The following is a 27,237-nucleotide window of genomic DNA, read 5'->3' on the forward strand; positions in this document are numbered from 1 at the left end:
TGTCAATGAACAGATGTCAATTTCTTCCACTGAAGAAAAAAGCCTACATGTTTAACAATTAGGGTTTCTCTAGTGCTTATCTGAGAGCACATGGACCTTGTGCCCTCCTACAGTCACCTGCATGGTTGTGTATAGCCCATTGCCCTCTGTCCTTGCACACCTATAGTCACCAGTTGTACAACATTTAAATCAAGATCCTCTGAGTGGTGCTGGTTGCATTGTTGCATTCTTCTCCTTCCCTTTTGCAGGTCTTTCTCTACCTTGGCACAGGTCAAAATCCTTGTTCCACTATCTAGTCACTGGTTCCAGAATTAAAGAACCATGACAAGTGAGGAAAACAACCTCCTGTTGTCTCCAGACCTCTAATCACCTGAACAACTCCCCTAACATCTACAGTCAAGCTCTTCTCATAATTGTTGTGGACAGCATATTTCTATATTGAATATCTTTCTGCTTTACATAACTGGAGTGTACTGGTTTCCTTTGGCTGATGCAAGATATAGCCTCAAAGTTTGTGACTTCAGGAACAGAAATGTTATGCTCTCATATCTCTGGAGGTCAAATGTAGCAATGCAAAGTGTCAGAAGGTCTATGCTTCCACTCACTATCAAACTTAAAGGAGTTCATTCCTGGTCTTTTCCAGCTTCTGTAACTGCTGGTGTACCTTGCTCATGACTATATCCTTCTTATCTAACCTCAATCTTCATACGACTTTCTCTTCTATATGCATCAAATTCCCCTCTGCTTATCTTTCATAATGATACAGACGATGGCAGTTAGGATCTCTCTTGATAACCCAGCAGTATTTCTACATTTAACATTTTTAACAATATCTGAAAAAAATTCAAATAACAGCACTAAGATTCTGGATTCTGGATATGTGCATATTCTTAGGAATCATCATTAGCTCACTACAGGTAGGATGTATTTCTCAACCAGAGTACTAGAATTTGTGTTCATTTCTGAGAGATGCTATCACAAATACTCTCAAACCATGTGCTTTAAAACAAAATAAAAAAATTTCCTGTAAATGTTGGAGGCTAGACATTCAAAATGAAGGTTTATCAAAGTCATGCTCCCTCCAAAGATTCTAGGGAAGAATATGCCGCTGACTTTTCCAGTTCTTATTGTTCACAGCAATTCTTTGCATCTTTTGACTTATGACAGCATAATTCAAATTCTACATCTCTCTTCACATGGACTTCTTTACTTTGTGTCTGTTTCAAATCCCTCTTTTAAAAGATTCCAGGTATTCCACAGCCTCCCAACCCAGTGATTTCACAACTGGGTTATGCCTATGTACACATTCAGGTACACATGAACTTTAGAGGGACACAGAATAGTAAAATTTCACATACCTTTTGGAGTTGGGACAGGTGTTTGCCCTGGCAAGTGGGTAAGCCATGAAGTCCCAGTTAAAATAATAAAATGTCCTCTTTATCATCTGACTGCTGGTTGTACTACACTTCAGCCTTAATATCTTTGTATTCTTTGGTTTGTGACAGTGTGGTGCAAGCATGAGACTCCAAGATGGTTGACTCCACTAGATTCAAATTCTAGCTCTGCTATCTATTGCTGTGTGGTTTCATCAAAGTCATCAATCTGATCATGCTGCCGCTACTTCATCCTTGAAGTAGGTGCAATGGTCTCTTCCTTTTAGAGACACGATTCAACATTTTGAGCCATAAATTACTCTCACTTGGTTAATATATTGCTATTTTAGATTTTAGTATGAGATGAACCCCCCTCCCCGTGTGTGTGTGTGTGTGTGTGTGTGTGTGTGTGTGTGTGTGTGTGTGTGTGTGTGGTGTGTGTGCATGTTGGATGTGCAGGTTTGTGTTAGAGCTTTTTTTAAAAAAATATTTTTATGACAGTGTATAGCTAAAAGGGCTCTATAATTTGCCAGAGCTCGTGTGGGTCACTTAAAAAAAGGAGCCTAGGATACTGAGGATTTGCATCTTACAGACCTGATCCTGATAATTGTGAAGTGGTGTCTATGTACGTTCTTTGACAGGAAGCGTCTTCACATTCCATTAGAGGCATCAGTTAGATATTATGACTGCAGATCTCTCATGCTGACTTCAGCCACTTCTTGGTAAAAGGAATAGAGGCAGGGAGAAAAAAACAAAGGAAGGGAGTGAAAAGAATGAGTGAAAAGGAAAGAAAAAGAAAAAAAATGGAATATATTGCAGATTCCATCTGTCAATGAAAGGCATTAAGAAGGCATGCTTTCTTTAGAACTTGGCAAAATAATAGGAACTGTAGGGTTAGCCCCTTTTCTATTCTTGCTCTTTTCTCTGTTAGCAAGAAATAGTATCTTCTGAAAACTCAGCCCTTAAGAGATTGGAAGCTTCTTTTGTGGTGTATGTAAAGTGCATTCTCGGGACTGTGCATTCTCTGTGCCCCAAGGTCATCTTCCTTCTCTTTTTCAGCTTCAGGATGCTTGGGGGACATTGTACCAAAGTCTTTAGAAATCTATGCTCTTTTCACAGTTCCTCCTTATCCATGCTAAATTGTCTGGCAAAACAAACTTAAGAATAAAATTGCTTTTTATTTTTTGGTAATAAAATGGATTTTTAGAACTGTGCTGTTTGGATTGAAGGTAGAAAGTTTAGCAAAATAAAGTCTTTGAGGAAATATTTTAAGATACATCTCATTTTCCACCTAAAAATACATAATTCTTGTGGATATTACAGCTTCTCAAAGTGTAGAGGAGAACCGGTGTCTGTGGTGTGACTGGACTTTATGGTTGTACTACTACCTAGACCCCCAGGATTTTAGGTCTAATTATTCTGAGTTAACATTCATGTACAATGAGCAGACACAGAACTGTGACTCCATTGACTCATTCCAGAAAAGCGTCTTAAGACCTCTTCTTGTTAGAACTGAAGCCTTTCCAAAGTTTTAGCCACTGTCATGATTTGAATACCACCCTTATAATTCACAGTGGAATTTAATGCCTGTTGCAGCAGTTTGGGGCAGGGGGGTGGTGGCGGGGGTTGGAGTCTTACATGGTCAGTTAGTCAGGCCACCTGGTCATGAATGTATTAAGGCTATTAATGAATGGCTATGTTATGGAAGGGAAGGGTTTTTTTTTTCTTGCTGGCTAACATTAAGATGTGATGTTTTCTGCTACTCACTGACCAACTGTAGCCCCTGTTTTAGAATTCTTAGACTCTAGAACCATAAACCAAATAACTTTCCATTACTCACATTTTCCCCAGCCTGTGATGCTACATTGTGTAGGCAGAAATCAGGCCAATATAGCATTCATTCTAGAGTAGTCTGACAACTTCCCTTCCTCTTAGAGGCTGATGATTCTGATTGTATTTTATTTCATTTCATTTTAATTTGTGTTCAGAAAAACATCCCATGTCAAGCATCTCCATGTTCCTTCTTCTTTCCCCATGTCTCCTATATTCCTCTGATGACTTAGGTCTTACTGTTCCTCTCCCTTTACAACCTCCCCCAACACTCCTGTTCATAGCTAGAACACTTCCACACAACCTCGAATTCCTCATCACTGAGCCTAGCCCTCTCCAAAGGTCAATGATAATGGTGCTTTGCCATCCTGTAAATGTCAGTTCTTTGGACAAGCCCTCTGTCAAGCTAGGATTCCAGACTTTTATCTTTATAATCACTTACCTTAAGGTAGATGGATTCCCAATTTTCTGAGAAACCGCCATACTGGTTTCCACAGTGGTTGTACCAGTTTGCATTCCCACCAGCAGTGGAGGAGTGTTCCCTTTGCTCTGCATCCTCTCCAACATAGACTGTCATTAGTGTTTTTGATCATAGCCATTCTGACAGGTGTAAGGTGGTATCTCAGAGTCCTTTTGATTTGCATTTCTCTGATGACTAAGGATGTTGAGCATTTCTTTAAATGTCTTTCAGCCATTTGATATTCTTCTTTTGAGAATTCTCTGTTTAGATCTTTAGCCCATTTTTTTAATTGGATTGTTCAGTATTTTGATGTCTAGTTTCCTGAGTTCTTTATATACTTTGGAGATCAGTCCTCTGTCAGATGTGGGGTTGGTAAAGGCCTTTTCCCATTCTGTAGGCTGTCTTAAGACCCAGCCATACCACTCTTGGGCATATACCCAAGGAATGTTCAATCATACCACAAGGAAACATGCTCAACTATGTTCATAGCAGCACTATTTGTAATAGTCAGAACCTGGAAAAAACCTAAATGCCCACCAACTGAAGAATGGATTAAGAAAATGTGGTACATATACACAATGGAGTACTACTCAGCAAAGAAAAACAATAACAGCATGAAATTTACAGGCAAATGGATAGAACTAGAAAAAAAAATCATCCTGAGTGAGGTAACCCAAACCCAGAAGGACAAACATGGTATGTACTCACTCATAATTGGATTCTAGATATAAAGCAAAGAACAATCGTAAACCGGGTGAACAAACATGGTTAGGCTGCCCATCTCACCCTTACCAATTTCACTAATGTCATACAAACCTAGCCTATCATTGCACATTTTTTAAGTCCTTTAATGGTGGGACTTTGGATCAAAAATCATCAGTTGTGGATATTTAATAATCATATAATGGTGAAACGCTTATAGGAGATTTATAGCTTTTTGTGCAATAAATATGTCCAAGAAAGTTCTAGATGCAAACTCAAGCCACATTTTACTGGCATTTTAGTATCCACTATAAAAATAAACACTATTGAATTGTTTTACAAGGTAAGAAATCATCCATTAACTTACCTTTCCTATAATGCCAAGTTTTATGTTCCAATTTCCTGAAAGTGAAGTTTACTATAATGGATATTATTATCTTGCAGTTTGTGTAAGGGATTTTATGTAAAACTGGATTTTTTTTCCAGAAAAAAAAACTGGTTCATAAAGAACATAAATACAAATGATTTTTATCAAACTCACATCAGTATTTACTGAGGTGATTTATCTGCCTATGGACCTGCTGGCTGATCTAGCCCACATTTCTAACTCCTAATGTTATGCTGACATGAAAATCTCATCCCTGCTGTTTGTTGGTTCAAACAGCAATGGAGTATAATGGGAAAAATGCAATATTTACATATTTGGGTCATTTTATATTTTAATCATTCCAAGTGTAAAGGGTAAAATAACAACAAACTTGAAATTCTATTAATTCTAGTTTATAGCTTAAAAATCAGTTCAGTTTTCTCTTGGTAAGTATGCGGAGACAGTGATGAAATGACACTTGACTTTTCCGTGTCTTTAAACCAATCCATTGTCTTACTGTGTCCAGCAAAACGCTGGAGACTTTGATTTTTCAACCTTAGTTCTCGTTGACTTTCTTAGCAGAAACAGAAGTATAAATTTTATTTATAGAGTGTTCATCCCACATCAATGTCATGCCCTTGGTGGTAGGTATTTGTGCCCATTTCTATAATTTTCAGAACCTAATGCCTTCAACTTTCTTCTCTAATTATTTTCATTAATCTCTTCTCACCAACTGGAACAAGGCTTTCAAAGCCATCTTGCCCCAGTAAACGTGTATTTCCCTTTGACTTTTCTTTCCATTAGTGATCCTCCATTTCCTTTCCATTTTTGTTCATAACTTTTATGTTTAAAATTTTCTGTAGGAATTAAGAGGTGATGAACTTTTTTTCCCCATGTGTCATGTAACTTCTGGTGATTATGTGCAATGTGATTTACTGGACCAAGGTAACTGATGCTACTGAAGGGTGCAAGTAACAGTACCTTGGCCTAAGTACTGCCATTTTAATTACAGACTTCCTTTTACCTGTACGGTGAAATAAAGTTCAGGTTCCCATGCCTTAGGGGAGCTGAGAACTTTCCAATGGTTGATAAACCTCCTCCCCAAGCCATAGAAATAGTTATGCATCTTGAGTTCTCTAGAAACATTATGGCTGTTCCCAACAACAGAAAGAACAAATGAACTGATTGGCTGGACTGAAAGGCTTGCATTGTATATGGGTTGACAATGACGGAACATTCAAGGAAGCTCCTAATTTCTAAATCCTGATTTGTGAAAATTGTAACTGTAACTTGGCAACATATGTTTGCCATTTTTTGTGCTTATAAACCCTGCTTCTGCCCCTGCTCAGGGATGTCAGGAGGAACAAGGCTCCCGAGTCCTTGTTCTGCAGCCCTGATCAGTGACTCACTTATGTGGTGAATTATTAAAAACTTTGGAACCCATATGTGTTGTTGCCTCTCCTTCCTCATGGCACATAACAGGCTAGGTGTAGCCATACCATTTCTCCTTTCTACCCTCAATAAAAATTACGTAAACCCTTATAGACACTGGGCTCATAGGCATTAATAAGAATGGATTCCTACTTTCAAGAATGATCTGAATTTAATAAGCAAGACATTTAAAAGGTTTCTGTTGAACAAAAGAAGCAGTTGACATAATGCATAGACATCTGTGCAAACACAAGTTAAATCTTTGCCCAATATGTATCTGACAGGGCACTGATACCTAGAACCTATGAAGAGCCAGAACATGAAGTAACAGAAGATGAGACAGCCCAGTCAACATATGGAAAATGGAAATGAAGACTTTGCAAGTGAAGAATTACACATAACTGAAACAAATATGAAATGTGTTAAACATCTTATCCAGCAGGGAAATGCAAATCAAAACTACATTGAGATTCTATTTCACTCCAGTCAGACATCTATCATCAAGCAAACAAACAACAGTACGTGAGAAAAAAAAATGAGTCCTTATTCACCTCTGGCAGGGATGTTAAGCTAGATACTATAGAAGGCAGTATGGAGCATCCTCAAATGTTCCAAACAGATTCTCCATATGACACAGCTGTAGCACTATTGGGTACACACCTAGAAGAATCAAAACCAGATCACTACAGTGAGACCATACATCTATGCATCCTTGTTCACTGCAAGTCTGTCCGCAGTAGACAGTTATGGAATCTACCTACCTGCCTATCAACACAGGAATGGAGAGGGTAAATGTGGCAACTGCTAGAATAGAGACTTACTCAGCCATAGAGAATGAAATCATGTACTTTAAGGAAGATGGATGAAGCTTCATCATGTTAAGTGAAGTAAGTCAGTCCCACCAACACAAATATTACATACTTTCTTTCATATGAGGAATCTAGAAAAAATAAGGGACATAAAAATAAAAGGGTGACGATCAGGGATGGGGAAGTAGAGGGGGAAAGTAGGAGAAAGACAGGAAGGAGAATGAAGACGAATAAAATTAGGTGCAATATAAGATTGAATAGAAATGTCATCATTTAATTCATTTGTACAATCAAAGCCCACTAATTAACTTACTGAAACTTTAAATAAAAGAATTTCACGTATGTAAATGAGGTGTTTGTGGAAAACAAATAAATTTGTGTTTAGATGTTTCCCCATCTTTAAAATATCTCAGTTATGTGCATGCAAAAAAAAAAATATTTCTTAGCCAGGCAGTGATGGCACACGCCTTTAATCCTAGCACTTGAGAGGCAGAGGCAGGCAGATCTCTGAGTTTGAGGCTAGCCTGGTCTACAGAATGAGTTCCAAGACAACCTTGGCTACACAGAGAAACCTTGTCTCAAAAAACAAACAAAAAAATTATTGTCTAAAGATTTTCAGGTGAAGGATACTCAAGTTTTCACAGTAATTAATGCAGGGCTTGAATATTTGATTAATCATTTTTGGTAAATTCTAGGCAGTTCTGTGTAAGATCAGAATGGAATTAATCATTAGTACTTAGAATCTCGTTTTATAAAGTGAAGTCCATATTGGGTACTTGTAACAGCCTGTTACAGGTGGGGAACACCTGATTTTGCTTAATCACTATTCCTTGTGCACTAATTTGACACCGAGTTGTTTGTGATTCTCTCTAAGCAAAGATTAGTGTTCCATGCAGAGTCCCTAGGCCAGTTGTCAATATTATTTACAGACCACTATTCTGTTGTCATTGAAGTATGTAGAAACTGCTGCATTCCTCACCAGGCCATCTTTTGTTCTTCTCCTGTGCCTACTCTACCTTGCATTTCTTTTCCATGGGCTGATATGTTACAATGAAGCCCTCCAGATCCAGAACACTTATTATACACTCAGTGCTTCTGAGACTGCTGTACAGTAGCCCAGCACCCAGTTACATCTTCTCTTCTCCTTCTCTCCTTAAGCAGAGTGCTAACTGCTGGCATTCCAGGCATGCTCCCATGGAAGAAGAAAGACTGGGTCCTGGTCTTCTGGGATTAGCTCTCTAAAGCCAACTTATCATTCTTTTCATATCTTACCTTTTTATAGGATTCAAACCACAATCACTATAGAAAAACCTCTTTTTATGACTGAAACCACAGCACACCTGTGAACATTACAAGATAGGACAGAAGTCACATTTACATTCCTCTTCTATATGGGGCAGCAGGAGCCAGAGAGATTTAGAAGAATCAAGAAGGTAAGTGCAAGATGGAGCTACGGATGCTCATGCATTTTGGTTGGACTGAAGAGGGAAGCAACTAGCACCGAAGACTTTTGAACCTGAGTAGTTGACAGCTGGAACAAACGCTAAAATATGTTCTCTAAATATATGGGGGGGGGGCAGATCTATGATTGTAGATGACCCACCACACAGTCTGTTAGAATTCTTCAGGTACTAAACTGGGTTAAGTTGAATAACAGACATTAGATAAAGGAGGTGATGCCTGAATACATCTAGTTTTAAATATTAAAGATATAGGGAAATTTATATACTTAATATAGATAAAAGTAGGAAAGTTCAGAGTCTGTCCCAGATGTATTGACTTAGTTTAGTGAGCTCCCAGTGACAGGGAACACCAACAGCAGACAGTAAGAGCCAGGGCTCAAGACGGAGCGGCTCAGAAAATCTGTGCTGTACTTTGAATAACAGGCATTTTAAAGAGCAGATAAGGAAGACAGGGCAAGGAAAGGGTGCATAACAGCAGTACTTGCTGATGGAGGAAACATCAGGGAATTCTTCTCTTCTTGGAACTCTCCATGAGCAGCCACAGGATGCCATTTTAAAGACCCCTAAGACTGTACTTTTAGGAATCGTTTCCATAGTTCATCAAAAAGACTTCGGCTGAGTTAGCAGCTTCATAGACATTAAAAACCTCTGTTGAGTGGTCCAGAGCAAATGTCACAGACTCATATACTGAAACCTGATTATAAGGATACTTCAAGACCATGGAGAATAAGCTATGAGTCAGTTTTGTCTGACTTCTGACATAGTGGAGTAGAAACCTGCTCAGGGCCAGAGTTAGCCAGGAAAATACACTGAGGTTCTAAAATCACACTGGATTCTGGGAAGCTCTGCCTGGGAGCAAAACCATCATTTGCAACCTGACTTATGAGGATTGGAACCACCTTTTGTGATCCAAAACCCCAAAGGAACACCCTGGGTCAGGGTCAATATTTACCCTGATTTTTGAGGGACTACCCAGGGGTGTGACAGTATGTTTGACCTTACCTTTGAAGGTCAAAAAGTTCCCCACTGATGGAACCAGAACCTGTGAATCAAGATAAGACATATGAAAAACTTAATCATCATCATTCTTCCAAATACGAATTCCACAATAATGGCCTCTAACAAGAGTGATTTAAATGATACAATCCACTAAGAATAGGTAAGATCTATGGATGCCATGAAAATGCAAATTCTACAAATCATGGTCATAGATTACAGAAGAAATTCCTGCCAAAGGCATAGAGAACTTTCACAGTGAACTGCTCAGTGGTTAGGAGCACTGGCTTCTCTCCTAGAGGACCCGGATTCAATTCCCAACATCCACACAGCAGTTCACTAATGTCTACAACTCTAGTTCCAGGAATCTGACACCATCATGCAAACAAATGTGACACCAATGTACATAACATAAAATTGAATTTTAAAAAAATAGTATGCAGAACCACTTAGATGGCTCAACCCTAAAAGGCACTTTCTGTTAAGCCCATTGACCTACGGTTGAGCCCTAGAACCGCATAGTTTGTTCTTTGACCTCCATGTATACATTGTGGCATGCTCAATTGCTCTCTCTCTCTCTCTCTCTCTCTCTCTCTCTCTCTCTCTCTCTCTCTCTCTCTCAATAAATTTAATTTTTAAAGTACAGTTAAAAACAGATTTATAACAGGGAAGATGAGTTGGTAACGTGCTTGCCATACAGGTATGAGAACTTGAATTCACATCTCCAACGTCCACATTAAAATAAACAAAACCATCAAATATGGCAGGGCACATCTGTAATCTCATTTGTGGGAAGACAGAGAAAGGATGGTCCAGGGGCATGCTGGTCAGCTACTCAAGCCAAATCAATGAGATCCAGGTTCAATAATAGTTTCTGTGTCAAAAACAAAACAATAACAAAAACAGTGGCTCCTCCTCGATGGTGATTAACATAGACTAAAATAACTGGACAATATATAGAGAGTGAGAGACTTTGGAGAACTCAGTCCTAAAAAGGATGTCTTCTTCAGATAACCTCTCCTCAAGGCTAAGGGATCTATGCAGAAGAGAAGGCAGAAAGATTTGAGAGCCACAGGTGATGGATGATTAACAAGGAAATGGCATCTTCGAGACACAACAGTACTGATACACATGTTAACTCACAGAGGCTGTGGCAGCGTGCACAAGATATATTTAGGTTCAAACCAGACAAAATCCCAGTACTGAGAAGGGGAATTGGACACAACATCTCAGCCCTGACCAAGAAGCTATTTGCAATTTGATACCTGCTGGGAAAGGGAAATCAGTTTTCTCTCAGGGAGTGTCATTGGGTATATCAACCATTCTTCAGGGCAGACTCCATGCCCAGGAGCAGTTGGATCCCAGGTTTGTGTGTGTGTGTGTGTGTGTGTGTGTGTGTGTGTGTGTGTGTGTGTGTGTGTGTGTTGGTTTGGTTTCTGAGAGTTTTTTGTTTCATTTGTTTGTTTTGAATTTTGAGACAGAGGGGAGGGGGAGAGAGACTATGCCACTGCATCCTGATTAAGATAATAATCTGTTGAGAAGATAATACAGTTCTGAACATAGTCAAACCAAGCACAGGGGCACTCAATTTCATAAAGCAAGGAAAACTAGATAGAAAGTGACAGATTAACTCCAACACAGTAATAATTGGTGAATCCGTTTCCCTAAGCAATAGATCATCTTAATAAAAATGAAACAGAGAAACATTTCTATTAAATATCATACACAAGATGAACCAGAACATTGCATACCAGAATTGCCAAAGCCACATTATTCTCATAAGTCCATGGAACTTGCTCTGGAATAGTTAATATAACAAGACACAAATCAAGTCTTATAAAATTCAGCAAGATAAAAATAATTCCTTATATTCTATCTGACCACAATGGAATAAACTTAGAAATAAACAGACAGAGAAATTGCAGAATGTACACAACTCTTGAAGATTAACAACACATTATTGAATCACAAGTGGGTCATAGAAAAAATCAAGGAGATAAAAAATTCCCAAAGTCAATTGAAAGTGAAAACACAACTTACAAAACCCATAGAATAAAAGAAAAGCACACCAAGAGGAAATTTCAGAGCTGCAAATTTGTACATTAAAAAATAGGACAAATCCAAAATAAATAACTAATGGATTCACCTTAGGGTTTGGAAAAACAGATGCAAGACAAATCCAATCAGTAGGTTGGAAAAAAATAACATCAGGATAGAGGTTAATAAAATGGAAACAAAATGATGAAACAAAGAATTTATTATTTGAATAAATAATATGACTGACAAACCCTTAGCCAAATTAATGAGAAGAGAATACCAAAATTAACAATAGTAGAGCTGAGACTGGTTACATTATAATAGATACCAATGAAAATCAGAAAATCTTTAGGAAATATCGTAAAAGTCCATAGTCTATTTAAATAGTGATTCTGAAATGAATTAATTTATACCTGCATGTCGTACGCTAAAAATAAAGATGAAAAGGAAAACTTCAGCAGATACATAGCAAGCAATGAGATTGGAACGGTAACAAAATATCTCCCAGGTAAAAGTCATAGACTTAGATGGATTCACTGTTAAATTCTACTAGAAATTTTAAGTTAAATACCAATACTTCTTAAATTATCCCATGAAATAGAAAATGAAGAAATGCTATCAAACTCTTCTTATGAAAGAAGTATTATCTAAATAACAAAATAAGATAAAGAAAAAAAATATTACAGACCAAACTCTCTATTGTACTCAGCAAATACTCCCCCCCAAAAAAAATATTTGCAAATAAGCCAAGTTACTGTGAGTTCTCAGCCCTAAATGAAACAGACATCTTTATCAACCCCCCTGCCAAAGTACAGGGAACATCATGTAAGAAAAATGCAAAAAGCTGAAAATGGGAAGGAATGCTTGGAAATGAAGTCATCTGGACATAAGATGACTATTGCCCTCATTAATTTATAGCAACTGTGAATATCACACAAGGACTTTATAGGGTCAAGCCACCCAAAATTCCAGCATATATAGGGGAGAATCTCTTAAGGTCCCACTCCCAGCTGAGGGGACAATGGCAGTTAATAGCTGCTGTGGGTGGGAGAATAACTCTTTAGAGGGAACAAGGCCCTTGGTAGCTTGACCGTGTTCCAGTAGATGGCCGTACACCCATGGAAATGGGCTTCACTAAGTGGACTTGATAGGTTATTGAAAGAGTAAGAGGAGGAGGAGGAGACATAAATCTGAAAGGGAAACATGTTAGGAAGTATCTGGGGAACATTGGAGGCAGGAAATGTGGGGATCATGTGTCATGTACCTCTAGGAGCCCCTGCAGTTTCTCTTATTAAGCTTGATTTAAAAAAACAAAAACAAAAAACAAAAAACAACAACAAGAACTTGTGCTTCTGTTAAGAGTAGTTGAAAAGCAGAATGATTGCATGTGTGTGGGCATTTTTTTTTCCCATCAAGGACTGTCCTCACGGGTAGCTATTCACCAAGCATAAGTGATGGGGGTTTCTCAGGTTAAGCATGGCAGAAGAGAAACATGCAATTCTAACTCCTCTGAGAATGTCTGACAGCCATGAGGGTGAAAAATAGATATGAAAAGCATGTTGGGATGTAACATCCTGGAACACAGGCTCATTGAAATGACAGGACATTGCGTGTTTCTATACACTCCTGTAAATATCTACCTAAAACTTGTGAGGAAAAAATATTGATGGCTTTGATATGAAAATGAAATCCAAGTTCCACTAATTACATCTATTAAAATAGTTTCGTTGTGGAGTTGGAGAGATTGCATTGTTTAAAAGCATTTCCTGCTCTTTCAGAAAACCAGAGTTAGGTTGGGTGGCTCACAACTGCCTGTAACTCAAGGTCCAGGATTCCAAAGGCCTCTTCAGACCTCTACAATCAACAACATACAACACACATATACATACATCCACTCAAATACACACATACACACAGACAAAAATAATCAATTATGTGTTTGTATGTGTATGTGTGTGTATTGTGATATAAGACCATTTGAAAACTCACCACACAGTTTGTTCTAATGTTCTCTTGTTTTTGTTGATGAACTAGTTGCCAATCCTCTTCAAAAACTCTCCTTGAGTCATTGGGGGTCATTGAGCCTCTCCTACATCTGGTGAATGGTATGCCTAGATGAAGGAGAGACCATTGTAATAATTTATCAGATTTCAAAAAAAGGGAGAATGCAGTGTACTGGACTCTAAATCCAAAGACAAAAGAAAGAGGTGCTGTGGAATAATCACTTTGTACACTGTGAAGATTTGTCACTGTGATTGGTTTAATAAACAAACCAACTGGCCAATAGCTGAACATAGTAAGATTAGGTAGGAAAGCCAAACTGAGAATGCTGGGAAGGAGAAGGCTGCCAGCTACTGAGCAAGCATAATGTGTAGAAAATGATGTAACAAGCCATGAGTCACATGGCAAAGCATAAATAGAAATATGGGTTAATTTAAACATAAGTGTTAGCTAGTAACAAACCTGAGCTATCGACTGAGCAACTGTAATTCATATAAGCCTCTAAGTGATTATTTGAAAAACAGCTGCTGGGACAGGAAAACTTCTGCCTACAAAGAGGTGACATGAAACTCTCTGCTTGTCACACTAAGAGACAAGAGCTTGAGATTTCTCAGAAAAGCTACAACACATTTCCCCCGCAACATTCTCTTTTCTAGCTCTAAGCTAATCAGTATAAGACAGGAACAACTGGGGCCCAGAAACCTGTCTAAAAACAGCAGAAACTGAGGCAAGGAACAAACAAGGTATTGGGTAGGAACACTCCTGAAACCCAGGACAGAAATAAGATGTAACTGTAACATCACATAAACTTAGTGGCCAGGTCTCTAGCAGACTCCAGGCCATGGGTGGCCATTTTTTGCAGGACTCAGCATTGAACTGATTGCTTCTGGACAGGGGGATTGTCAAGCCCAATGTCTGACATGCTAATTTAGCATCACTGAAGGTTTGAAGAGTTTGTCCCAGGGAGACTAGCTTTTCTCATTAGACAGGAAAGGATGCTTTAAAGAAAAGAATTGTAAAGTTGGAAAGACATGACGGACAAGACACATGAGGGAGACTGGCATCTTGCTTCTCAGAGCCAATCCCCTCTTCCACTCCTGTTTTCTTTGGGTCTAGTCCCAGAAATCCTTCTGCTAGATGAAGCACTGAAGCAGAGAAAGCAGCATTTCAGCAGCATCACTGAAAGACGCTCTCTCTCCTCCAGCCAAATCTCAGACAGAAGTGCCAGGATTTTACACCCAAAGAAGAATTGACTGAGCCACACATGCTGGGTTTTCTTCATAAGAGGGGTGGTGCAGGGAGAGGAGGTAAATTCTTGCAAAAATCGGAACGACACAGACCGAAGTCCTTGCTAAGATGAGTTTGCAATCTAAGCACTTTTCATCAGCCGTGAGAACTGTTAGGAAAGTTGAGCCATACCTATGTTAAGCTAAAAAGCCTAATGTAGTACAATTGGCATCTCTCCAGAGATCCAGAATGCCCTGCTTGCTTCTCTGCAGCAGCTGTCCTCAATCACAATTGCCCAGTGACTAGGACAAGACTAGCAGAGCAGCTTCTTGTCAGTATTCACTTGTGTCTTCCACCTACTTTGAATTCTTTGGCTAGAGATGTGTTCAGGACCCATTTACAATTAGCCAGGCAAAGAGAGCCAACAGGAAAGCTTTGGAAGCCAAATCACACTTCATAACATGGGTTGACTGGACTTATGAAGCATCCTGAGTTCACTTCAGTGTAGCACAAATGCTGAGAGCCAAGGCCAAGAAGAGGCTGTGGAGATTTTAAAGAGAAACAATCTATATAGCATCACTACTGCACACAAGGAAGGGGGATATCCAAAGGAATCAACCAGTAACAGTGTGAGAGTAGAACTGGAAATCGCTAAAGCCAATGGTTTGTGAAGTATGTAAATATACTGGAACACAAGAACAAGACACAAATATAGGAGCCATTCTGATCCAAGTGCCATTAATCATTTATGATGATAAAAATAAAGTGCCGTTAAGGCTTCTGCAAAACTTCAAAAATATCTTCTCTTCAATCATACTCCTTTATGATAGTTTGTACCCCCCTTCTAGTTTATAGGTGCTGAGACTCCTCTGTTAAAGTGTATGAGTAATTCAGTAAAGATAGATTTTGGCCAGTTCTTGCTCAGATCAATTCTGGATAGCAAAATCCTTGAAAATAATATGGAGCAAGTCTGAGGTTCTTTCAGGAATGTTCTCCAATCTTGACCAAGAGAGAATAGAGCAGCACAACCCATGTTGAGCAATAAGTGGATCTGAAGATCCCTCTGGTCAGAGGAATATACATGGCTCCACATACTCCCTTGGAAGCAAAACACAACCACCTTCAAGTAAGCAAATATTACAGGTACAGACTTTCATTGCCTGTGTTCCAGGTGCATGCCAGGTGCTAATCACTGGAATGTGTTTGCAGAAGAACAGAATTATTCACAACTCAGCATGTGGACACTAGTGAGTAAGTCTCAAGTCTTTCTCTATAAGGATAGAATTTAATGGAATTTGTGGGATTAAGAAACAGAATTAAAGGTAATTGGCAGTGAGGTCATCAGTGGTCTGAGCATGGTGGCCAGTCTTCATGGATCTTCATAGAATAGTGCCTAGAAAATAGAAATATTAGCACAATCTAAGGCTTTCCGACATCAAAAGTCACTCAACAGACAACTGCACATGCCCAAGTGTCAGTGTGACAAAAGTGCCCATCGATTTTCTGAAAAGTAACTCAGGCAATGGTTATCACCAAAATACTTAAATCAGATATATTATGAACAGCAAAGCAAGTGGAGAGTAATATAATTAACATACCACATGGCAGTGTGCCCTTCAACTTAATGATTTATAAAGTAAATGAAAAACAAATAACCTGAAATAAGTAAGTCTGTAGGGTTTATTTGTGTTTCCCCTAGTCATACAAATGACCAACAAGAATAAAAGATATCCTTAAAAGTAGTTCCCAAAACAAGAGTAACAGGGTGTGGTAAGCAGGTAGTAACCCTGTCTACATCCTGCTTCTCACTAGCCTCTCCACTGTGGCAATGCCCCATATTTGATAATTCTAAAATCTACATTTGTCTGTATACTCAAAATTGATGGTCATATTAGGGAAAGAAGACATTTAATTGAACAAAATAATGTAACAAGGCCCTGTCTTTCAAATTGGGAGATCATGGCCCCTAACAGGGTCATGATAAACTTGGTAATAGTGAAAGGCTTTTATGTCCAGTAACCAACAGTTAATTAAAATCCCAAGCACAATGAACCAAAGGGAGTTGGAACAATACTTGCCCATGTTGTATCAATCAACTTAGTGCAGCTTTGGTTCTGAACATGGGCACTTCACTCAGTACATTCCATGATGCCATACAATGACAGCCTCACCCAGTAGCTACTCTGCTTAGATCAAACATGACTGTATGTTATAAAATGTAATGTTTATACCCTATATCCAAAAATTTTTGCTCTTATAGAAACACAGCAGACTAATTATGGAAAGGACTTTTAATATAAGTATTTTTCTATTGTCATTGTATATTAGTATATCTTTGAATTGTATTTTGTTAGAATGGCTGATTTTAAAAGTTGTTGGAGTTGCTGAATTGAAGATCATAAAAATGGTCAAATGAATCGGCCATAAACACACTTCTGCCATTTTCTACTACACATTTATGTGCAACGACATTCTCAGTATTGGTAAATTTAAATGAAAATATCAACTCAGAAAAATGTTGAAGTTATTCTAAGACTCATTGTCAAATACTCAGTTAAGAATTCTTTTCATTACTTTAATAACACAGTTGTAAGTGTGCTTTCATGGCATGTGTGGAGCCAAGGACTTATATCCTCAGAACAACATAAACCAGTAAACCAGGAGTGGCATTGAAGATCTGTAATCCCAGTACCGGGAATGTGGAGCCAAGATGAAAAGAAGCTGAAGTCATCATGGACTACCTAGAAAGTTCAAGGCTAGTGTGGGCTACATGATACCCCATCTTGAAAACATCAAGAGGTAGTAGATGATGATTAACAGAGACCCACATCTAGTCAAAATGCATTGAATAAGTAACATTAGAATGTTCCGTCCGACCAGGACATTTATCACACACCCCCTCTCTCCCAAGTGTGAGGGATCATTGCTGAAGGGTGGGCAGAAAAGAGTGTTAGAGCAAGAGGAAGAAGATGACTAAAATTAAAAAAAAATTCTGGATGCAACAGGACAGTTATACATATGAATTCACAGTGGTTGTTACATCATGCGCAAGAGCTGTGTAAGCTCAAGCCATATAAAATCCCATAATGGAGCGCAGAGGTGGGCATGAAGTTCCGTCCCTAGCTAAGGCAATTGATAACTGCTGGTACAGGAAGAGTCAGTTTTCTTTAAGGGTATGGCCTCTGGTAGAGCCACCATACTCCAGTGGATGGCCCTACACTGGAGGTGTGTAATGCAAATTGAATTCTCTGTCTGATTTTTATTTTAGGAAGAAGACACAAAGTTGGATGGGTAGGGAAGCAGAAATGGATCTTGGAGGAGTTGATGAAGGGAGTGACTATTATTAAAATACATTTTATGAAATTGTAAACTAACTAATAAAAATATTATTTCCAAAACTTCAAATATTTATGTACAATTTAAGCACATCAAGATTACATATATATAAATATATATACATATATATATATATGTATATGTACCAAGGAATTGCTTTAGAAATTTTTATGATTTGTTGTCAGTGATTGATCTGTGCACCTATTTTATGTACACATTTTTTAGGGCCTGTGGTGGTTTAAAGAGGACGGTCTCAATAGACTGATATATTTGAGGATTAGAATGTATGGCTTTACTGGAGAAGGTGTATAACTGTATAACTAAGGATGGGCTCTGAGGTTTCAAAAGCCAATGGCATACTCAGTTTCTCTCTCTCTGTCTCTCTGTCTCTGTCTCTGTCTCTGTCTCTGTCTCTGTCTCTCTCTCTCTCTCTCTGACTCCTGTTTGTGGATCAGATGATGCAGAGCTTTCAGCTACTACGCTAGTACATGACTGCCTGCCTCTTGTCATGCATCATGGTCATTGAGTCACCCTGGGAAACTTTAAGCAAGTCCTCAATTACATGCTTTATTTTATAAGTTGTCTTAGTTGTGGTATCACTTCACAGCCACAGAATAGAAACTAAGAGATGACCATTTAAATTTTATTCGATGAAAGGTGTCATCAATAGAGAAGTTTAAGTCCCGCTTCAAAGCTGTTTTGCATGCTAGAAAGCTCACAGGTTGGATCCAACCCTGCAGATTTACAGAGAACTACTGACTCACAAGGTTAATTACTTAGGAATTTTTTCCATTATACCAAACACCGCTCTAGTGCACAGACTGGTCTTCTTTCAAAGCTGTATGTTTTTCCTTGCATTAATGTTGTCCAAACTGTGTAATAGCCTAGAGGACTACACACTATTAGGACCATTTACTCTGGAATCACATTAAAAGTCAGATACAATTGAGAACTGAAAGGAGGAAGTGGCTGAGAAGGTAGAAAGGAGAATATAAATGAGTCATGGAACAAATGGCCATTAAGATGACCCTTAGTGCAAGTAGAAATGCTAGCTCTTAGTGGGAGGAGCAAAGGATGCACAGAGGTCATTGTAGACTTGCAGAGGTATTTATCACTTTTATGAGGGGTCCATTGTGCTCTGTGCTTTGTCAAAGCCAGAGTTCCAAATCTCTGTGACCTTGGCAGCAGACATCACTATAAGACTTAGGATGGAGGCTATTTTCTATCTGCCTCTATACTATCCTCTGGAATCTTTTTTGTGGCCCATCAGTGAAGCGTGAAAACTGTACTTCAAAAGGACTTACATTAGGTTCCCAGAACCCACTTCAGGCAGCTCATGACTGCCATTAACTACAGACCCATGGTTTTGGACTATCTAGCTTCTAAGAGTACATACACTTTTAAGAACACACACACACACACACACACACACACACACACACACATATATATATATATATATATACACACACACACACAAAATTTAAAAACTAGATCTTAAATAAATTGTAATACTTTCTATTTTCACTGTTGCACCCTTACTGCTGACAATCGCCCATTGGTTCCATTGCAAGCACACATTTGTCACACTGGTGGGGGAGCTTTGTAAGACTGACAAAGACTCAAGGTTTTATCTAGAGAGTATGTGTGTTTGCATTCTTTTCAATAACCACTGTTCAGAAAATAAGCCAGGCAGGAAAGATTTCAGGATTTTGGAGGTGGATGATAGAGCACACAGTATTTGAAGGCTCTAAAGGTGGTCCCTGGTATAAGAGCGTTAGCACCACAGAAACACCTGCTAGAAGTGCAGATTCTTGCTCCTTCATCCCCACCCATGCCCCCACAGTCCCATAGATGCTTAGAGAATTGGACCTAGTAACCTGTGGCTTATATTTCAGAGCTGAACAGGGTACCTTTACCAACTACAGTACCCTTTCCTACTTCTTCCCTTGGAGTGGGTTTCCCTGGTTCTCTCAGAAAACCTCTAAGCATTGCAAAATGCAACTCAAGTTTCCAGCCTACATTCCTTTCTAGTATCTATCTATGTATGTTGCTTTCATGGTGACATTCTAGTAAAGTTCTCAGAACAGCTTTGAGAGGCTTTTGTTCTTCTTAGAGAAAACTCAGTGTTGCCCAAACCTATTTTTAGAAATGGAATCAAACTAAAAGGTATAAAAACAGGTAAAAACAAATAGTGACTAAGAAATAAAGAATAAAGGAGAGATCAGAACCCAGGCACTTAATAGTTACATTGTTGAATGTTTAGCAAGAACAATTATCACAATACAGTTATAGGTAGAATAATTTATCTTGAGAAATAAGTTCAGGTTCATGAAGGCATTCTGCCAATAGATAGTGGATGATACAAATGAAATGGCACCAATTATAAAAACAAGTACATTGAAGGGAATTGCTTGGAGCACTGTGTCGCAAATCCTTAAAATGCGATCCACCAGGCAATTCCGGTATTGATTAGTGATGTCTGCTCTGAACGTGAGAGGCACAGGTATACAGCAATGGATTACTGTGACCAGTGATAACAAAGTACACTCAGATGGCATATAGTAGGAAGATGTTAAGTGAGATTTTACAAATAGAAATTCTAGGCGGGGGAGAGCTCAGGTAATAAGGTGCCTTCTGTACAAGTTCAGAACCTACCATCCATGGAAAATCTGGACGTGGCAGTGTGCCTGAAATACTAGCACTGGGAAGTCAGAGACAAGGGTCTCTCTAGGGCATATTGGCCAGCCAGCCTAGCTGAATCTGCTAGAGTGGCCTTGAAAGCCAATGAGGATGGCTATCAGGGCTCTGTTGAGATTCATTAAAGGAAGTAATTTCTTCCTGGTCATCAATGTTTAGCCAACATAACTGCATAGAAAGCACATGGGAGCAACACCATGCAGAATATAAGATTAATGTTAATACTTTATGTTGTGATAGTGTGTTAGTGTGCTGTACTTTAAAATACACATAAAATGTACAAGAATACAATCTACCTCTTGCTCTAGGTGTAGACACGACATTCTGATTTTTTCCAAAGATTAAAATGTTATACACTATTGTCTCCTCCTTTAATAGTTAATCTAACTGTGTCTTCCCAATTACCTGGTCAAGAGACTGTACCACGGGTACTTTAGCCTGATTTCCTTAAAGCTGTGCTAAGGCAATGGGAGGAATGATGATCCCTTAATGAGATAGAGTCCTTACACTTCCAAGAAACTCGTTCCCCACGCAGATGCTTGCAGCTCTTGTCTTTCGTGGCAGTCTGACCAGTGTAGTACTGACTACTCAGAAAAGCATTACCATTTTCAATTTTTAAATTATTTATTGAAAATTTTATTTTGAATTATGTGCATATGTGTGTTTCTATGTGAGTACGTGCACTGAGTACGGGAGCCTGCTGAGGCCAGAAGTGTCAAGTGTGGGATTCATAGGAGCTGCCATTATAGGCTCTTGTGGGCTGCTTAACATGGATGCTGGGGGCTGAAATCTGCTCTGTCAAAAAGAACAGCCATTTCCACAGTCCCTCCCCACTTTTCTTCTTTCTATCCTTCCTTTCAGAGATACTGGCCAAAGTTTAGCCCCAAGTGCTTTGGGTTTTCTCAGTTTCTCTGAAGCTACCCTTGTTCTGCTACAGGGATTCTAAAAAACAACATAGTTTTCCTTTCTTTCTCTTCTCCATCTTCCTCTTTGGGCCAGCTGCCAAGATTTGCAGCTTGCCTATCCTATTCCTTTTCTCTCAAACTCTGATAAAGTTGTGTTCAAACTTTCTTCCCAGTCTGTTTTTATATTGTTTTATTAACAAGACTAAGAACACAAAAAAGGGTCCCCCATTTCCTCAGTAACATACAGTACACAATTTAGTACTCCCCAAAGTTTTAAGCAACAAACTGGTGAACTCTAGGTGCAATCAGAGACCTTATCATGAAGTGATAATCTAATTAATCTTTAACAATTAAAAAATTGGGAGTCAAATATCGGGGTAAGAACCTGGAAGACCAGAGAAGCAGGAAGAAGTCACCAGTCACTTCCTACCACAACCAATCCTCCATTTCAGCCCTGCCATACTACTCCCTGTCTCCTCTCTGTCTACAGTCCTCCAAACCTCTATGGTCAGCTAGTGGCTAGCTCTACTCTCTGACTCCAAGCAAGCTTTATTTGTCAAAACACAATCAATATGTCACACAACCTTATCATAAAAATAAGGTGAATTATCAAGAAAGACACCTTATGCTGAGCTCTGACCTACACACACACCACCACCACCACCATACACACACACAAAACAAAATAAATATAAATTCTATGCATCATCTAAACTCAGAATTTTTACATCAAAGGCACCGTGAAAGTATAAGATGTTGCTGTTCCATTTTTTAGCACAACTGGCAATATCAAGCTCCTCATAGGAAGTTCTATGTCAGAGACAGATGGCTTAAGTCAGCATAGCTTTGGTACGTAGTTTCCAGACTTGTGAGTCAATGTTTAACACTCTGCTATACCTCATGAGGCCATTCAGTAACAAATAATCACAAACATGCAGGAAATAAAAATAATTACCAGGAAAGTAATTAAGGGTATTAAAAAAAAATCTATCTTGATTAGTTTCAATGAGTTTAAATGAATGTTTTTGTATGAGATTAAACAATCATTGTTTCTATCATTGCCACCTTTAATGCTTGCTCTTCCTAATTCTTCATAAGCCAACCATATTTGGGGATAATGGTGCCTACCTTGAGTTAACAGTAACAGGAAGGAAATATTTTATTTAAAAACAAACAAAAAAACCTCTTTCAGCAGTAGGTTTTCTTCTTTTGTCGGGGAAGGGAGGTATCTAGCTTGAGGAAGGGGAACAAGCCTGCTTTAGTTTTAGAAGCAGGTATAAAATGGAAATTTTGTATAATGTAATCTGAGAACCCAGGAACATGTGGACTGATTCAGAAGGCCAATTCCTAAAATGAATTTAGGTACTCTCCTCTGGTGGTTCTCAAGCTTTGACAAATGCACAACTGATATTTATAGATCCTGTGATGCTGGTGGTCAGGAGAGCCCATGTTGCAGTAAACACAGGTTTCCTCCCTAACAACAGATAACATGGCTACTTAGGAGACACATTATCTCCTTAATGCAATACAGCTAAATCACTCTTCACCATGAAACATCTGCAGTCACTGTTGGGAAATCTTTGAAGCTCTCCTTTGAACATATTTGCTATTTTCTGTCATCACTTCAGATATCTGAGAAAGAATAATTCTGACAATGCCTTATCCTTATATTTTAAAATCCAGCTTCCCTATTCCCCAGGTAGAAATAAAGTGGAGCTATTTGATAGATTTTTTCTGAGACTTTGAACTTGAGTCTCAGTTTCCTTATATACAAGACAGGATACTAGGCTGGTCTTCGTAGAGTAGTTATGACGATTCATGAAAAAATTTTAAAGTATTGGTCACATCTACCAAAATGTAAGCACTCAATAAACAGTAATAATTTCCAATTAGATCTTCCATTTCCAATGTACTGTTCATCTCCCTGCCAGGGAGCTTGCTATAATTTTCAGAAGAGCAAAATATGATGCATGACTTGGGATGTAGCCTGCCCTACTGAAAGGCTTTTATTGCCAACCTCACATTTCAAGCCTAATAGACATCTGTATTGATAGTTGTTATTTATTTGTCAGCGTTGTTTACCAGGCTCAAGAAAACATGAGGTAAAATGGAACCCACTGTAGGGGTTTTCATTAGGGAAGGGAAAGGGTAGATGTGGATAGGCCTACCAAAAAGAAAGGTGTGGAAGAGAATGGGGAACTGGTGGAGCCTGCTTTTATAGGTCACCTTGCGTATGTTCATATGGGCTTATGTATCTATACCACACATGTGAGTAGATTACATGATTACGATGCTCTCAGATTAATGACCAGGCTGCTCACAGATTATGTAGGACATAAGGCCCTGTAGTGACTAAGCATTTTGCCTGATTCTGACAGTGCATGCACATTCAGGAAATTCCAGAAGCAGCTAGGGATAATAATAGTCATACATTGCCTTCACTCTGTAGCTGAGCTTTGACAACTGGATCTCAAATTAAGGCACTGAAGTGCTGGTATTGGGACACATTCCTTCATTGTATTCTGAATTTCACCTCAACTCCACATCTGTATCTCCATGTAAGTAAAGTACCCAGGGCCACAGTGACACATTTTTTCTACCTTTGATCCAGGGCAGCTGCCTTGATTCCTATGTATGACTGTTTCTCATGCTTCTCTAGACTATCCAGCCAATTCTACAAAAATTACTTCACTATATGTCTGTTAGACAGCAAGATGTCAACCATCTATCCAAAATGTACCTGCCATTAGTTTTATATACTTCATGGCTATGTAATGAAGGAGGAACTAGTCACAATCTTGATCGTTCATTGTCTTTTCTCTTAAATGATTGCTTATTCTAACACAGACAAATTGAAAGCCACCCTTTCTAGCTTTCACCAGTGTTAACCACCTTTCAGGTAGATACACCCAGACATGTTTATTAAGCTGTGGACAAGACTGCACAGTAGTTGCAGACCAAACGGCATGCTGGAGAAAGATGTTGACCCCATGAAGCCATCTTCAACAAAGAAGCTGATATAGCCAAATACACAGGGTATTTGTTCTTAGTCCCTAATGTCCTCTTTCTGCTGTCTACCCTACATGTTCTCCTTTAATCCTAAATTTTATAGACCACCTCAAGAGGCCCTTCTCTTCACTGGCTTCCTATGAGGTTGGTAAATGGGAAACAGGGGCAGAAAGAAGGAGAAGCCATAGAAAGAGAGATGGGGTGTTTATGTCTCTATTCCCTTCTTGCAGGTCTTTGTTTTGAATATTGACGTAATTCAACCACATCCTAACCCTGTCACACAGCCAGTATCCCCTTATTTCTGGAAGCTGTTACCTCTGGCTCCTCTAGATTTTGCCTTCGTGGTGACTGACACCTCTGTCTTGCTCTTATATGTTGGCTGATCACTCTAAAGTCTCCCTTAATGCTGCCCACATGTTAAAAATAAAGTTGTCCATCTGTATCCATGGGGACTACTTCCAGAACATCCACAGATACCAAATTCACAAAAGCTCAATTTAGCTGTATAAAATGTCAGTGTTTGCATGTAACCTAGGCATCTCCTCCCACAAGTTTTAAACTTTCCCTAGATAACTTACAGCATTGAATGTGACAGCTGTATAAATTGTTGTTAAATGCTGTTTTTCAGGGAACGATGGCAAGAGATGTCTGCACATCTTCACTGTAAATACTTTCCCCAATACTTTTTAACTATGATTTGTTGGTTTCTCAAATGTGGATAGTAAACTACCTGACCATAGTGACCTTTGTACTGTGCTTGTCTAAACATGTGACATGTGGTGTGCGCTACTAGAAAACAGATTGTTGTGTCCATATAAATAGTACATAATATTATGTCACCCAACATAAGTACTATGAGTTCATAATGGTAGGAAGAGATTTTTCAGATTGAGAGTGAATCTCCCTAGGAAGAGATAGAATAGATAGGTATGGATGAGCAAAGGGAAGGTACAGGAATGGGAGGATCAAACATGGAAGGGAGGGAATATGGAGAGGGACACTAAGGACCATTTGAGGTGCATATGGAAAACTAATACAGAAGAAGTTCCTAAAATATATACATGTATGAAAGTAATCTGGATGAAATCCACAAATAATAGGAGAGGCAGAGCACCAACTATACATCTTTTGTTATTAAATAAAGCTTCTAGTTCTGAGAATGGGTTATATCCAATCGAGCATAGCAACCCATCAACAACCTAGATTCTTGCCAAGGCTATTGGTTGCTCCTCGAAAACTGCTGATATAGCCCTGTTGCTGAAGACAATACATACACAACTCAGTGAACATAGAGAAGTTGAGCTAGTGCCTCCCTAGAGCCTTAACCCCTATGGATTGGTAGTGTTCATGGTATTTGAAGATACTCTGTGTGCTACCAGAGGAGGAAGGTAAACACCAACCCAGCTACAAAGTCTTTGATCTATAATGATGACCTGCCTGCAAGCCATCTTTTAGAAGGTTTGACTGTACATCTTCATTGAAAGTCTGATAGAATCCTGCCGTGAATCCATCTGATCCTGAACTCCTTTTCTAGCTGAAAGTTTTTTTTTTTTTTTCAATTACTATTTCAGTCATTTGCTATGGGTCAGTTTGGGTTGTTCACTTCTGCTTGCTTTAATTTTGGAGATTTGATTGAATCTAGAAATTCGTCCATTCCTTTTAGGTTTTCCAGCTTAATGGAGTACATGTTTTTAAAGTATTCCTTTATAACATTCTGAAATAGCTACAGATACAGCTATGAAAACTCAAGTGCTTGCAAACAGAAATTCCTGTCTGTAGTTGACCAAACATAAGATTTATTAGATCATCAGGGGGCAAACACCACTGAGAAAGCTGGAGCCCAAATTCTGTTTGGAGAATAAATCAGCCATCACTGCATCAGGTTCTTCACTTCAAATTTTCCTTAACTTCACTGGCGTCTCAGATCTCACAGGTGCACCCCTGTGAAGCTGCCTCACCAACGGTAACAGGAAATACTGTTTTAAGATTCAGAGTGGGAGAAAACATTTCTGTTTTGTCTCTCTATCTGTATAGAATCTTCTACCTGGTCCCTGAGACAATTTACAGCATAACTAAATTTCATTTCAGGCCAACTGTCTTCAGAAAAATGGAAGTACAGAACATAATCATTTCTCACAGTGAGATCTCAGCTACCAATAACATTTCTCCCCTGGAGCATTTTCAATTTTTTTTTATTCATTAAAAAGAAAAGCATTCCTTAAGGACCTTTGCATACTATGTGGCCTGTGTTTTGGTTACTGATTAAGCACCTCTCTTAAGTGAGTTTGTCCTGTGCCATGGCATTTACAAAGAACTATAGAGAAGAAAGATGCCAATGGACACCACAAGAAGATACTCCCTCAGTAAATGAGTAGAGTGTCCAACTTACACAGTCACAATTTTGAGAAAAGCTGTATCTTGACATTTGGCTCCCAGATAACCAAACTATTTCTCCAAATAAACAAGCAGAGGAGAAAGGTAGTTTAAGCTGATTTCCAGAGGAAGGGTGTGTTGCATCCAGAAAGCAATGTGGGTAGGCTCAGAAGTAACTTGTACCTTTTCATGTCAGTATTTGGGAATCACAGACCTTG

Source organism: Peromyscus californicus, unplaced genomic scaffold (assembly GCF_007827085.1).
Source record: "Peromyscus californicus insignis strain IS unplaced genomic scaffold, ASM782708v3 Scaffold_19__1_contigs__length_69161282, whole genome shotgun sequence".
Taxonomy (NCBI): Eukaryota; Metazoa; Chordata; class Mammalia; order Rodentia; family Cricetidae; genus Peromyscus; species Peromyscus californicus.